This window comes from Ochlerotatus camptorhynchus, unplaced genomic scaffold, assembly GCF_037179485.1.
Source record: "Ochlerotatus camptorhynchus isolate MF236.1 unplaced genomic scaffold, CSIRO-AGI_Acam_v1.1 ptg000530l, whole genome shotgun sequence".
NCBI classification, from domain to species: domain Eukaryota; kingdom Metazoa; phylum Arthropoda; class Insecta; order Diptera; family Culicidae; genus Ochlerotatus; species Ochlerotatus camptorhynchus.
The window spans coordinates 2,240,852-2,255,059 of NW_027041014.1; the positions used below are offsets into that span (position 1 = coordinate 2,240,852).

The window sequence follows — 14,208 nt, forward strand, 5'->3', positions numbered from 1 at the left end:
TGATTGTTCGGACCAAACGGTTCACCTACTGGACTCTTACGTCCTCATATTGGACCGAACTACAGCTTTCCCCCGAAGAACGCGTTACCCACTGAGTTGCACCCACTGCTTTTTCGCGGTGGGTTTTCAACCAAGCGCTCTAATTTTCTGCGAGTGACTAGTTCTCCATTGACCCTACTCACATGCAAAAAATCAGATCGACTGGTTGAAACCCCGCCGAGAAAAAGCGGTGGGTGCAACTCCGTGGGTAACGCGTTTTTCGGGGGATAGATGCGTGTACTTGCCGCACCCCAGAGTCCAACTGCCGGACTCCTGCGTCGTCCTACTGAATTTTTCCGTTTAGCAGCCGAACCCGTGCGTCCATCCGTCGTTCTATCATCAAATGAAAATGTCCTACCGCACGATAGTAGCATCCTTCTATTGAATCGGGTCGGACAGCAGCTTCGTCGAAAATCAACGTCGGATTCGGGCACCGCCATGCGATCGATAATTCGACTTTCATTATCATCATTGAATCAACGCACGCCCAAGATCAGCTTAACTGGAAGACGCAATAATATCAAAAATTGATAGAAAGTTAGTGTCTTCAGCAAACTTTCTTTTAATGATAAGTTCTACAACTATGCCGCGTGATTACCTCTCACCCCAGCAGGCCTGGGTTCAATCCCAGTCGGCGCCGCCGGGATGTTCTGAGGCATAACATCTCTGATCACAACTTCCTTCGGATGGGAAGTAAAGCCGTTGGTCCCCGGTTCATGAGTTGATGGGTCGATAGGTAGGGTCCAAGTGTGGGAGCTGCCTTCCTGGTACGTCGGTAGCATTGGTGCTCAGCACGGAAAACAAGATCGACGGAAAAAACAAACCAAAGGAAAAAAAAACAACTATGCTGAAGACACAAAAGCATTATATTCAGGGGGACTCTATCCCTGTCTACCCCATATAGAAATACATGCACTGTATTTCACATGATTTTGACATTTCTGGGTAATATGACACTTTTGGACAAACTGACAGCAGTAAAACTGAAGAAGATATGACAAATCAAAACAGCTTACTCTTTCACACTCACACACTGTAGTGCTGGTTGCTAGAAAGAGTAGTTTGTTGCAGTTATCCTAACCCCTATATACATCACATTGATGTGAGTAACGACGGGATTCTTGATTGTTGTCCCCGTGATTATATTGCCATTTTGAAAAAAAAAATGATTTTCTATCTCACTTCTAGCAAGCATGGGAAAAATCGTTCAATTTTGCATTCTCAACTCACTCACACGCATACAACATCAGAAACGAACAGCAGCTTGTGCGAGCCGCACTGATTTCGTTCGCATTCGCATTGCTTCTATTTTCTTCGATGAACGCAGAATTGAGCAAAACAGACAGCTGAGCGCAACATGAATGATTCTGAGTGTAGTAGTGTGGATGATTCCTCTCTTATTATTTTTTCCATGCTGAGCCTTTTACGATGAGTGAGCTGAATGAGAATTTTGCAGAAAGAATCACTTTTTATTTTATAGCTTTAAACATACATTGACACATTTAAATCACTATTAATATCGAGAAAACTGTTATACTGTAACACATAAACATAAGCGTCACGCAAATAACTTAAAACTGCTGTGGCCAATTCAACTGATTTAAATCAGTGAGCCAAAAACTATCTGACTCGGCTATTTAAATCGTTAGCATTCGGATTTTACGCATTCAATCTAGTTCTCCCTCGCTAAAGAAAATTGTTCGGCTGCCTTTCAGTTTATCCTTATTTCCTTCTACTGCTGTCAGTTCTGAGTCGAGCTGCAGAGTCACTTGGTAGGAAGAATTTACACTTGTTCGGCAATCTGTTTGTAGGCGAGGATGGCTATTTTGATTCTGTGGTGCTCGCGCGAGTGAATGAATTTTCCCATGCTTGACTTCTAGGAAGATTAATCAAAAAACGCATAGCGACAAAAGTAAGAAATTAAATATCAAGAATCTTTCCCAAAGACACCATATACTAAAAATTAAGTTTTCCTACTCAAATCCCAAACGATCACGTTTTTTTAGGCCACTGTGCGCCTTGAAGATTGACTCCGCCAATCGTTCCTTGATGCCAAGCAGTCATTGATTGATCTTTCTTGGAAACACCGATTACCAGAGGTTGTTTGACCTCTTCCAGTGACTCGAAAATTTTCGTGTCATTCACCAAGTGATGACTATCCACAGACTAATTCTTACCAACCATGAATGCAACAGCTTTGTTCTCAGCCATGACGATGGCTTCTGCTTGCAACTTGACCCGACAATCCATTGCCATATGGCCATATTCTTGTGACATCCCATCGGTTCTCTTTAGTCCATCGGCCATCAAACGTTCACGAACCACATCTAGAGTCAACTGGTCTTCACCCAGATTCTCCAACGCAGTTACCAGGGAATCATAGGATTCAGGTAGGGTCACAAAAAACTGCTAGACCATGTCTCCTTCCTCAAGCTTCACACCAGCAGACTTGAGTTGCCAAATGAGCTCATCAACGATCTTGAGATGTTCCTTGATCAACGTTCCATCCATCATCTTGAGGCTTGCCAGCTGCTCCCAAACAATAGTTTGCGACGATACTGACTTCTTCGCGTAGACGTTCTCCAGCACAGTCCAGATTTCCTTGGCAGAATTCTTGTCACGGATCAAGTCCAAAAGGTCTGGAACTTTTCCAGTTCACAGCTGCAGCCGTTGGTGCGTTCTTGGTCATCGCATCCAATAACTCGACAGACGTCAAGTACTTCTCCACGCGGAACTTCCAATTTTCAAATCCAGTCCGGGAAAACGGAATTATTCCGTGGATAGTTTCCTTCCGTGAGTTGCCTATAACCTCTTTAGAGTAAATAAACAGCAGTGGTTTGGAAACGGGAACCCAATGGGTTGGTCACCCGGCATAGTGAGCCGAAAACAGATTCGGCACAATATGGGCACACCTGGGCACACTAACCGGCACCCATGGTCAGAAATGTATATGACATTTAAAAAAACTAGCAACACTGCTATATTATTATCATTATTTACATTCTGGTTGACTTTTAGAATCAAAAACGTGTCTCAAACAACTGAATTGGATTCGTTCAGAAATATTTTCGCATTAAAGCCAATATATAAACAGTATTCTTCGTTTTTTAATCGTAAAAAACAATATGATTATATATTTACTGAAAAGAAAACTAAACAGAGCTGGAAAAACCGAGTGGGTTGGGGGAAGGAGGTATCCCAAGTAGCATGTATTGTTTTATTGCATTGTGGTTTATTATTAGTGGTTTTGAGATCATTTTTTTAAAACCGTCATAAAAATTAATAGCTCCAGCCCAACCTTTTGATAACCGCTATAAGATCGTCTTCCATAAAGTATATAAAGCATGTTTGAGAATCACAATAAAGCTGTCTTAAAGCCTTTTGTGAGAAAGCCCCATACTCTACAAAAGGTTCTCATAGCCTCTTTAAGAGTAATATTATATTCAAGCATTTTTATTACGCTTTGGTGAAAATCAGTTATAAATCCAATTTAATATTTATTGCTTCTAAGCAACCACCATAAATTAGTTTGTTGTTGTACTGTTCTGCTGAAACATTTTTTTTTTTTCATATGGAAATCTTTAGCTGTAAAAATAGGTTTGAGTGTTGGTGTCAAGATCACCATGCAATCAATTTTGTTTCATGGTGACATTAGTGAAAATCTTACAGAAAATATATGACTTTTTTCCAAAACATATACGCTTGAAATTTTATCGTGTATATTGGGATAATATAAGTGTTAAATAAATACGCTCCAAAATAATTCAAGTTAACAAAAAAGATTGTTTCAGAAAGCAAATGAATTTGATGGAATCATCTCTATTTTACAGAAAATAGATCTCAATATATCAGTTCATACCAACGCACTGGAAATCATTTCAGATCTCTAATTTAGCCATTTTTTTATTGAAATTTCTTGGATTTTTTTTCCAAGGCTAATGGCATTTTCATAAGGACAATATGATGACAGCGCAACATCAAGCGCAATTTTTTAAAATGTCTAATGCTTACATTGGATGAAAGCCGAACAGAAAAGCATGATGCATGCTTTTATTTCGAGCACTATTTTCTTTATACAAGAGCAATTCATTTTTTTTTATTTGAGGTCAAATGTATATTCCTATTCTACGGGTGCAACCGATGAATTTTACAAACATTTGGAAAAGTTTTGAATGGTAGATTAACCTTTATGAAAAGTTATCCGTGATTTCAACCTTTTTGTCCTAGGACTGTTACCATTCCATGTATTTCGACCACGATTCGACAGTGTCACCCCATGTATATGCGAGCGAGAACGGAACAATTATAGAGATTGCTGACGTTTTTCTTACGCACACTACGTCACGTATACGTATACACGAAATGTTTTCATTCTCATGCTAACAATTTTGTTGATTTTCTTTGCGCTCCGCTTGGAAGTACCGGAAACTTTTGATTCTTTTCTATGTTGTAAAAATAAACCACCTATTTACACTTCTGACAAGTTGCAACTGAAGGCTTATAATTGTTTTAAAATAACTGTGTCATGGCCAACTAGTTTGATTGCGCTTACTTATATAGCAATATAAGGATAGATTTTTGGGTTTTATAAGGGCAATTCAAATTGTTTTTTTTTTTATTCTTCAAGGCAATCATAAAACCTTTCATAAGTTAAAATAGCATAAACATCAGTTGGTTTTTTTTATAAGCTTTATAGGGGTTTTGTAGATAGCTATAAGAATGCTCCATGACTTGCATTGTATATGACCGTCATAAAGCTGTGGGTAATGGTTGCAGCTGCAATAAAACCTTTATAAATTTTCAATATAGCCAAGCAGCTCTAGATTTGTTACTTGGGATGGGAGTGGTTAGTCAAAACCTGAGTCGTGAAGCATAATGTTCCGGATAGAAAAGGATTACTCTGATTGTGGCTGATACCATTGGTGTTGGCCAGCGCGTTATATGTTTGTCGAAGCAGAGATAGCAGATATCTACACGATGATGATCGCAGATCACAATGCTGGAGCAAGGCATTCCACAAAGATACTTCCGGAGCAAACGATTAATTCGATTTGGTAGAGGGACAATCCGATCAGTCGATCACTTTTCCCGGGGGCATCTTTGGCTATGGATTTTAGCACAAACGAAATTTATGATTGTGGGAGCCGTTCGAACTTCCCACACAATCGCTTTGCATCGTTCTCTACGCATTTACTCGAACTCGAAGCAACAATGTGGTAGTGTCCAATCATTTCACGATCTCACGTCCTACTTTCCCCGGCTCCCTGGCAGTGATCTCCCTTGCCCAGTTTTTCACGTTGTTATTCTTCATGCTACTATTTTCCTCCGCAGTCCTTATCGATTCCACTAGCAAGCAGTCGACATTGAAGCAAAGTTTCGAAGCAATTTCAGTCTCCAGCTGATTTGAATCCGTTTCAAAACATTCGAACTGTCAGAAATACCCAAATATTCACTATTCACTAAACAATAAAGTCGGCTCAATAACCGGCACTTCCGGCACAGCTACGGCACACTTGGGACACACTGCAAAAAAAATGCCACCTGTTTCAGCCAACCAATAGTCATTCAACCTGAAACGAATTAAAATAATTAATTAATGCTACAAAATCAATAGTTAATTAGTCTTACTACCAAGCGACTGCAGCAGCAGAAAATTAGGTTTGTTTTGATTCTGCTGAGTTGACAGCAACAATATATGCTCCACAATAGTAGTAGTAGTGTAGTAGTAGTAAATTAAGATGAATATCGACTGAGTTACATGAGTTAACAATGAGTTCACACTCGGCCAAACACTCAAATCTTGCATGCAAGTTAGTAGAAAAGGAAAGAAGACAAGTTTAGATGTGTGCATTAAATTGGAAGTTGAAGAAGAGCACATGTAAATGGATTATAATTGTGCATAAATTAGGGAGCAAATGAAGGTTGAAAAACAACTTAATTTGTACAATAGCTTAAAAAGCAACAAAGGCTTCCATATGAACCCATCAGGAGGGAAATGATATAAAAACGGACCAGGAGTGCAACATAAAATCAATTTACAAACTATTTTCCAACGTGAAATATATCTTTCAAACCATCAATCAACGTGTTATTTCTTAACATCGAACCAGAATCCAGTGCCAGTGAACCGTTGCCGTAGCCTAGTGAGTTATATTCAAGTCAGTGTACCGACGTTAAAAAGTTAACCTTTACCGCCCAGGGACCTAAAATTATACGTTGACAAATTAGGTCACTGCGTTAACACCACCTCTTAAGTGTGTCGAGTGACTTGCCCCTTGCGGGAACCATTGTTATATTGAACTGATCTTGTGGAGTGTTACAATTGGAATGAAAATTTTTATCAACTCAAGACCAACAATTGAAATGGCGAAACCTTCATTCGCAAACCTACTCCACAATCGGGTAGAGGAGAATTTTCCCTACCTGTTCATTATGTTGGTTTGCCTTTGCGGACTTCGGTTCGTGAGAAAATGGCCTTACAAGGTTTGTTTACAAAATGGAGTTAAGGCCATTTCAATTGTTGGTCTTGAACTTGCTACTTGAAATCAATAGCGTTGCTAAGGACTTGCTAACAATTAATAAAGTCTTCGGCAGCTTCGATTTCGATTACCGCAATAAATTTCCAGGGAAGCAGCTATTTGTATGAAGCAGCTTTAATTCCAAATCATGAAGAAGCCGAAAAAATAAAAATTCACGTAGAAGTCGAAATAATTGCGGCGCCGGTGTTGTAGTGGTAAGGGCGATTGCCTCTCACTCCAAAGGGCCTGCGTTTAACCCCAGTCGGCGCAGTAGGGATTTTCTGCAGCATAAAATCTTTGATCACGCCTTCCTTCGGAAGGGAAGTAAAGCCGGTGGTACCCGGTCCATGAGTTGATGGGTCGATAGGTAGGGTTCCAGGCGTGGGAGCTGCCTCCCTGGCGTCGGTAGCATTGGTACTCTGTACTTCAAGATAGCACACTTACAAAATTCATGTAAATTTAGGTGCTTACAGGCGAAATTCAGCTCTATCAAACGTACTTTTCGTCGAGCAAAGAACATTTCAGTCTCAAAGCACATAATTTGACATGACATGTACGCTTGCGTCTCATCCTAAATGTCAAAGAAGGATTCCGTCATGTGTAAAATGAGTTATTTCTATGTGTGTGAAGTTAACATTACCCTAGCTCTCATCCCAGTTCGTTACAAATATATTAAAAGCAACATTGTAATTCAAACTACAACCCATTGAACCGGGAAACCCTCCAACACTGCCACCAATCTTTAAGAAGTGCAACTTTTCTACAACGTCATCTTTTATGTTCTTCTACTTCCAGCAACGTTTTATTGCATCGACCACATCGCCATCGCCTATAGCTGTATCAGCTTTCGGGATAGAGCATGATCCTCCTGTTGCTGCCAAGGGCGCACTCACTATATAGGTAGGAGCTACAGTTTCCGTACAACCAAAACCACCCCCAATGTGCATGGTGGAAAATCCGAAACCACCGCTCGATTTCCCCTATCACTGGCGGCCAAGAGACACGTACGCCACAAGTGTTGCTGCGACCCCGGCAATAAGACAGTAGTGCAGCAGCGGAAATAATTGAGTGAAATACGGTACCGACCCGAAAGGTGAATCCCACAGCAGTGCTGGAAAGCCCGTGTGTGTTACAAGGGTTGTGAATCCCGGAAGAGGGAGGAAATCGATCCCCTCGTACAAGTGGTGGAAACGACGAGTGGGTTCAGTAGTGTAAGTGTGTTTGATAGTGTAAAAGTGCAGTTGCAAAAGAGCACTCCATTGCTTTCGGAATATATGCGTGTGGGTGTGTATGGCTGTATGTTCAGTGGCCGTTGAAGGAAAACCCAACAGTGGAAGATAGCGAAAAAGTGTGCAAGAAGGAAAAGCACGTGCAAGTGACGGCACAGTGAATCCGAGGGGACCCAGGTGTGTGTGTACGTGATTTCTTAGGAATGCAACAACGCACTGAGCTGGGGGATCTTTTTTCAACTACATAATTCCTCAACCCTCGGCCCTGGTTTCGTCAGAAAGGAGCTTGAAATAGTGCCCGGAAAACATAAAATATAATTTTCCAGTGGGGCTCTAAGAAGCAAAAAGGCAAGTGGCTGAAAATAGTGAAGAGTTTATAATCGGCTAAAAGTGGACATACACACACAAGGTTGGTGTTTCTGCTAAAGTGGTAGATTGCTGCTGGCAACGAGTTGTTGCAGAAGAAAAAAAAGCCATCAAGTGTTTCTTGTGTAAGAAATTATCATTTAATAAGAGTGAGAGGAAACATAAAGTGCTAAGTGAGACGCCTTAAGGCGGGCGAAGAGCGTGAAATTGTAGAGCAAAATATAAAAGTTCCTTAGCATACAGAGATATGGAGTAGAAGATTGTCGTGACAAGAAGATTTACCGGATCAAATAACTTGCAAAGAAGAGCGCCGGCAAAAAACGGTCTCCGGCAGCACAAAAAGGATTAGATTCCGTCAGCTGGTCGAAGCAAGAAAGCTTTTACTGGATTTTATTTCCTTCGAGTTCTCCGTCTTCTTCTTCGTTTTCTTCGGGCAAGGGTAAGTTCAACTGGAACAAGAAATATAGGGTTTCTTATCGATTAGTTTTTCCTTGTAGTTTGAATGGAATAAGTTGTTCCCGGTTTGCAGTGGCGTAGAAAAACAGGGGCACTCACATTGTCGATCTGTTCCAGTCATCATTCAAAAGTCTGAACATCATCAAAAACGGATGTAACCTACTTAAGGGACCGGACTGCACAAAAAGCTTCTTGTTCATGTCAGCCACCAGTCGCGCGCGGTTGGTATTTATTTAAACTGACACTAAAAGTCACTCAAGAAGAAGTGAGTGCTCCATTTGCGCTCCGCTTTTTCCTCTTCTTCCGCTCTTGCTCCAATTCCCCCTAAGGGCAAACTTTGTTTCTTGTCACGATTTATCTCTGTGGTCTAGAGCCCATATGTATTTGTGCACCGATGTTGGGATGCTGCTGCGTCGAGCTGTTCCCTTCTCTGTTCGGACGTTTTTCCAACTCTCTGATAAATGTCAAGCTAATGAAAAGAAAAGAAGCACACTGTGTGCCTGTCACAGGTCCTTTTTTTCGAGGAGGAATGGTGAACTTTTTATTTTAGGGTTTGTTTTGAACTTCTACCTGTCGATTCGATTGGCATGCTTTTAGGTGGGAAGTGAAAGGTCTGTCATTGATGAAGAAATGTATGACAATTTGAACAAAATAGGGGAATCAGGGGTAAAACCGCCACGTTAAGCGCTACTATTATTTTTATATATTATCTAGAGTTAAGGAATGTGGTTAATATGGTGATTCAAAATATCGATTTGCTCCACCAATCTCAATCGATTCTAAGTCCTATCAATTCTCCCAAAATTTGAGCTCATTTGGTTGCGATTGGTTGTGATCTTTTTGTTCTCCAAGTCCTAACCTTTCGTCAAATTAAATTGATTTACGGGCTAGCTTGCTGAATGCACTTCTTTGAATTTGTATCTACTACAACTTTTTTGAATACCACGTTTTGCATAAACGTCAAGCAAATTAGTTATTGATTGATTTTGAAGCCTAAAACTTTCTGATATGATTATTTGACTGCTTTCAGGGTAACACTGCATCTTGCAGTATGACAGGCTACTGCTTTGCTCTATTCTTCGCACCAAGTACACCAATGTTGCCTGCTGACCAGTTGATGTACGGTGAATGAGAACGAGCCAAATTTGAGTTTAGCTCACTCATAATCGTCAAAAAGTGCAGGAACTCAGCGATGAGTAAATTTGCCTCATGGTTTCCTGTGGAAAACCTCAAAAGTCTGCCGGAAAATGAGAAAATTGACGAAAATTTTATTCAATCTAGGAGTAGTATCAATAGACTGAGTGAATTCAATCTTTACTTTTCTCATATTCGGGAATTTTTTCCTGGAAAAACCTGGTTAAACATGAGGCAAATTTACTCATCGCTGAGTTCCTGAGTATGCAAGGGGTGTTCAACTCTGCACACCTTAATTCGTGCCGAGTTATTAGTTGTGCCAAAAGCTGTGCCAAGTGCTCTGCCGAAGGTACCTGTCCACTCACGGACACTGAAAATGGTGTGGGAAATCCTCGGCTCGGAGGATCCCAGATGTACGGCCAATTCCCTCTTCAAGGGGAATACCGAAAGTATGGATGGGGGTCACGAAATGGTCGACTTGCAGGAATTATCCCATTGTGAGCCTTGAGAAAGGCTGATTGTTTTCGGTTTGTCACGGAAAAGGAGAATGCGTCCTTTGTTTAGTTTAAACTTTGTATTAAATGATCCGTTCAATACAATGGTTGGTACACGTATGTGAGCTTTGCGAGAGAAACTACTTAATACTACTATTTACAGCTTAAAACTAACCTACTCTACTATATACACTTAACCTACTATGTACAAATTGCTTATTAAAGCATGTTCAGAAAGATTGCATTTTTGAATAAATTTAGTTGTCATATCATCAATTTTGGAATCTACTTTGGGAATTTCTGCCTCTTGATGGAGGTCTGCTATTCTTGTGTCGAATGGACGATCTAGGATCATCCTCAACACTCTATTCTGTGCAACCTGGATTTTGTTCCTGTGGGTCTGAGCGCACGATTCCCACACCGGGGCGGCATAGAAGATCGCGGGGGCTATGATCTGTTTGTAAACAGCCAGTTTGTTTTGCCTTGAGAGGCGGGATCTGCGGCAAATGAGCGGATACAAACACCTAACCAAGGCGGAGCACTTAACTAGGGTTTTCTCTATGTGCGAGCGGAACAGGAGCTTCTCATCGAACAACATCCCGAGATAAGTAACATCAGTGGACCACTCGACCCTTGTACCATCCATTATTACGGTACAGGAGGGAGACGGTTTAAGTTTTAATGATTGTCTGTGAAGGAACATGATCGCTTGGGTTTTCGAGGCGTTGATTTTGATTTTCCACGTGGTGGCATAATCAGTAAAGGTGTCAAGGCATCGTTGGAGCTTGTTCGTAATTTCACGAGGCATCCTACCCTTGACGGCTATCGCGGTGTCATCTGCAAACAGAAAGAACACGCAACCGTCTCCTAGAGGAGGGATGTCCGACGTGTAGATGCTGTAAAGCAGTGGTCCCAGCAGACTCCCTTGCGGAACACCTGCTGGGATCGGAAATTGTCCCGAAAGGGAACTATTCAACGACACCCTGAACGACCTTTGCTGGAGATAGTTACGGGTGATTTTCACAAGGTATGGTGGAAAGTTGGAGTTACAAAGCTTGTATATAAGTCCGTCGTGCCAGACATTGTCAAACGCCTTTTCGACGTCTAACAAGGCCATGGCTGTGGACTTGGATACAGCTTTGTTACTCCGGATGTTATTCATCACCCGCACTAGCTGATGATTGGTGGAATGCCCCTTACGGAACCCGAACTGTTCCGGAAGAAGAATGTCATGTTCCTCCACAAACTTGTTTAGTCGGCTGAGGATCAATTTTTCGAACAGCTTGCTCAGCGCTGAGAGCAGGCTAATCGGTCTGTAGCTTGACGGTAGTGAAGGGTCTTTCCCAGGTTTGCGGATCGGGATGATTTTTGCCACCTTCCAGATGCTTGGAAAGTAGTGCAGCTCCAAGCATCTGTTGAGGATGGCAGCCAGCAGCGAGTGCACCCTCGCGCTGAGATTTTTCAACTCTAGGTTGAATATTCCGTCAAACCCGGGAGCCTTCATGTTCGTACTGTGTTTCAGCGCTGAGCAAATTTGTTCCTCTGTAATCCGTTCTTCTGGAGGGACGGCACAAGGGGAGGCATCTAACGTCAGGACGCACTGCGCAACCTGGTTCTCGAGTGGACTTGGGATTTTAGAGCCAAGCAAATGCGACTGGGCAATGTGCTCCCCAATCGCATTGGCCTTCTCTTCGTTGGTGATAAGCCGTTCGTCATTGACTCTAAGTGGTGGAATGGGCTTGGGGTGAGACTTCAGCACCTTGGCAACCTTCCAGAATGGTCTGGAACGGTCGTCCAGGTTCTGAACGAGCCGCCCGAAACTCTCGTTCCGGATTGAGACCATTCTGGAAGCGATCTGCCGATTCAGATCGACCATTTCGTATTTACGCTGCAGATCCCCAGTCCGCTGAAACTGGCGTCTACGAACATTTCTGAGCCGAATCAAGAGTTTGGTGTGGGAATCAATTGCTTGAAACTTACCCCTCACAGGAACTCGTCGAACGCACTCTTCGTCAGCCACGGATATGGCTTGATGGAGACCCTCCAGGGCCCGGTCGATGTCCTCCACTGTGTCGAGCGGTGGGTTGTCGTCGATGTGGCGGTCGACCACGCGTCGAAACTGGACCCAGTTGACTCGATGGTAGTCCTTCCGCTGGCACGGTGCAGGGGCCACGTTGTAGCCCAGCTCGGTCAGCACCGGTTGGTGGTCCGAACTCAGGTCGTTGACGGCAACCGGCTTGGCTAATCTGGTGCCAAGAACAGGTCCAGCGTCGATGGGTTGCCCGTCGGTGATGTGAAGGTTGGTTCGTCCGGAAACCAGACGGAATAGAGACCATGCTGGGAATGGTCGAATAGCAGGCGGCCGTTCTGGTTCTGCTGGTAGTTCCGCCAGGCCTCGTGCCGGGCGTTCAGGTCCCCTCCGATTACGAAGCGGGCATTGGTGCGGGTTATGATGGCAAGGTCGTTCTTGAACTGCTGTGCTGTACCATTGCTAACGGTACATTGCCGGGGACAGTAGGCGGCGATGAACCGGATGTTTCCGGTCGATGTTTCCACCTCTACGCCGACGGCCTCGATGATGGAAGTGCGGTAGTGGGGTAGGGTGCAGTACTTGATGCCTTTCTTGATGATGACCGCGACACCGCCCCCCCTGGAGCTGGTGCGATCAAGCCGGACAATGCTGTGGTCGGGCAGCCAGAAGCTGTCACCGGTCTTGAGGTGGGTCTCGGTGAGGAGGCCCACGTCGATGTCGTGCTTGCGGAGGAAGTCTGCAAGCTCAATGTTTTTCGCCCCTACGGAGCGAGCGTTCCAGTTGGCGATCTTTATGGGTTCACGGTCCATAGTTAGCGACGAAGGAGATGATAGCTTGGAGCTGTTGTGTTCTTGTTGCGCAGGTGCGCTTGATGATGATGGCCTGGGCCAACAGTGCGACGATCTCATCCGTTGACAGCGGAGAATCGTCTGTAGCTTCACCGGTTGTACCGGCCAATCCCGGAGCAGGGGGATCCGTCGATGGGCCGGAGGCTTGACTAGGTACTGCAGCGGCAGCCGACTGGGCAGCAGCCAACTGTTGGTTGAGCGGGAGCGGCGCCAACACTGGAATTGGCCGTGGTTGGACCGGTGATAACGGAGGAAAGTTCTGCGCGTTGTTTTCCGGGACCTTCTTGCGACCGGGCTGGTTGTTGGACGAGGCCTTCTTCCGGATCTCGGCGTATTCGGCCCGCTTCGGACAGGCCTTACTCGTGGCCTTGTGGGCAGCACCGCAGTTGGCGCATGTGGGAGCGGCTTCCTCGATGCTGTCGCAGTCGTCGATCTTGTGGTTTTTGCCGCATTTGATGCAGCGGCTGGCCATGCGGCAGTTCCTGGTGCCGTGCCCGAACAATAGGCAGTTCGAGCACTGAGTGACGCCACGGTGGGTTGGCTTATACCGCTCCCACTTCACTACGATGTGGAACAGTGTGCGTGTCGTATGGAGATCCTTCACGGTTGTGGAGTTCTTCTGCAGATGGACCAAGTAGAGCTGGTCACGATACTTGATGGCCTTGCTGCGGGTCATCTTGTGGATTTCGACCGGCTTGAGGCCGTTCGCCTTAATCTCGTCCATTAAGGTGGTGGTGTCCATGTCGTGGAGCCCGCGCAGCACCACTTTCAGCGGCTTGGTGGCCTCGACGTCGTGGGAGAAGTACTCCAGCTTCATCCTGTCCAAGAGGGCCTGGACTGCGTTGTAGTGATTTTCGGCCGAGACCATCAGTTTGTAGCCTTCCGTGCACCGTTGAATGGTGCAGCGAAGGCCCTGCTTAATGTAGAAATCCAGCTGCTCCCATAGCCCGGGAGGGAAGCCCTTCACATAGAAGGGTGGCAACTTAACTTTTTTAGGCACCGTCTCAGGGTCCGACTGCGGCTGGGCTCCGTTCTGCAGGGCGGAGAACGGATTGTTGCTCAGCAGCTTTTTTGCTGCCGATGCGGTGGCGC

At 44.2% G+C, this 14,208-nt stretch overlaps 1 protein-coding gene across 5 annotated transcripts in view; it reads left to right on the top strand.

Moving 5' to 3' along the window:
• The window catches only part of Liprin-gamma, a 354,000-nt gene that overhangs the window by 110,986 nt on the left and 228,806 nt on the right, over positions 1–14,208 (top strand). For all 5 annotated transcript variants that reach the window (XM_065236150.1, XM_065236152.1, XM_065236151.1 and 2 more), the window contains exon 2: positions 7,353–8,591. The gene's annotated coding sequence lies outside the window, so the exon portion shown is untranslated. The remainder of the gene's footprint in view (positions 1–7,352; positions 8,592–14,208) is intronic.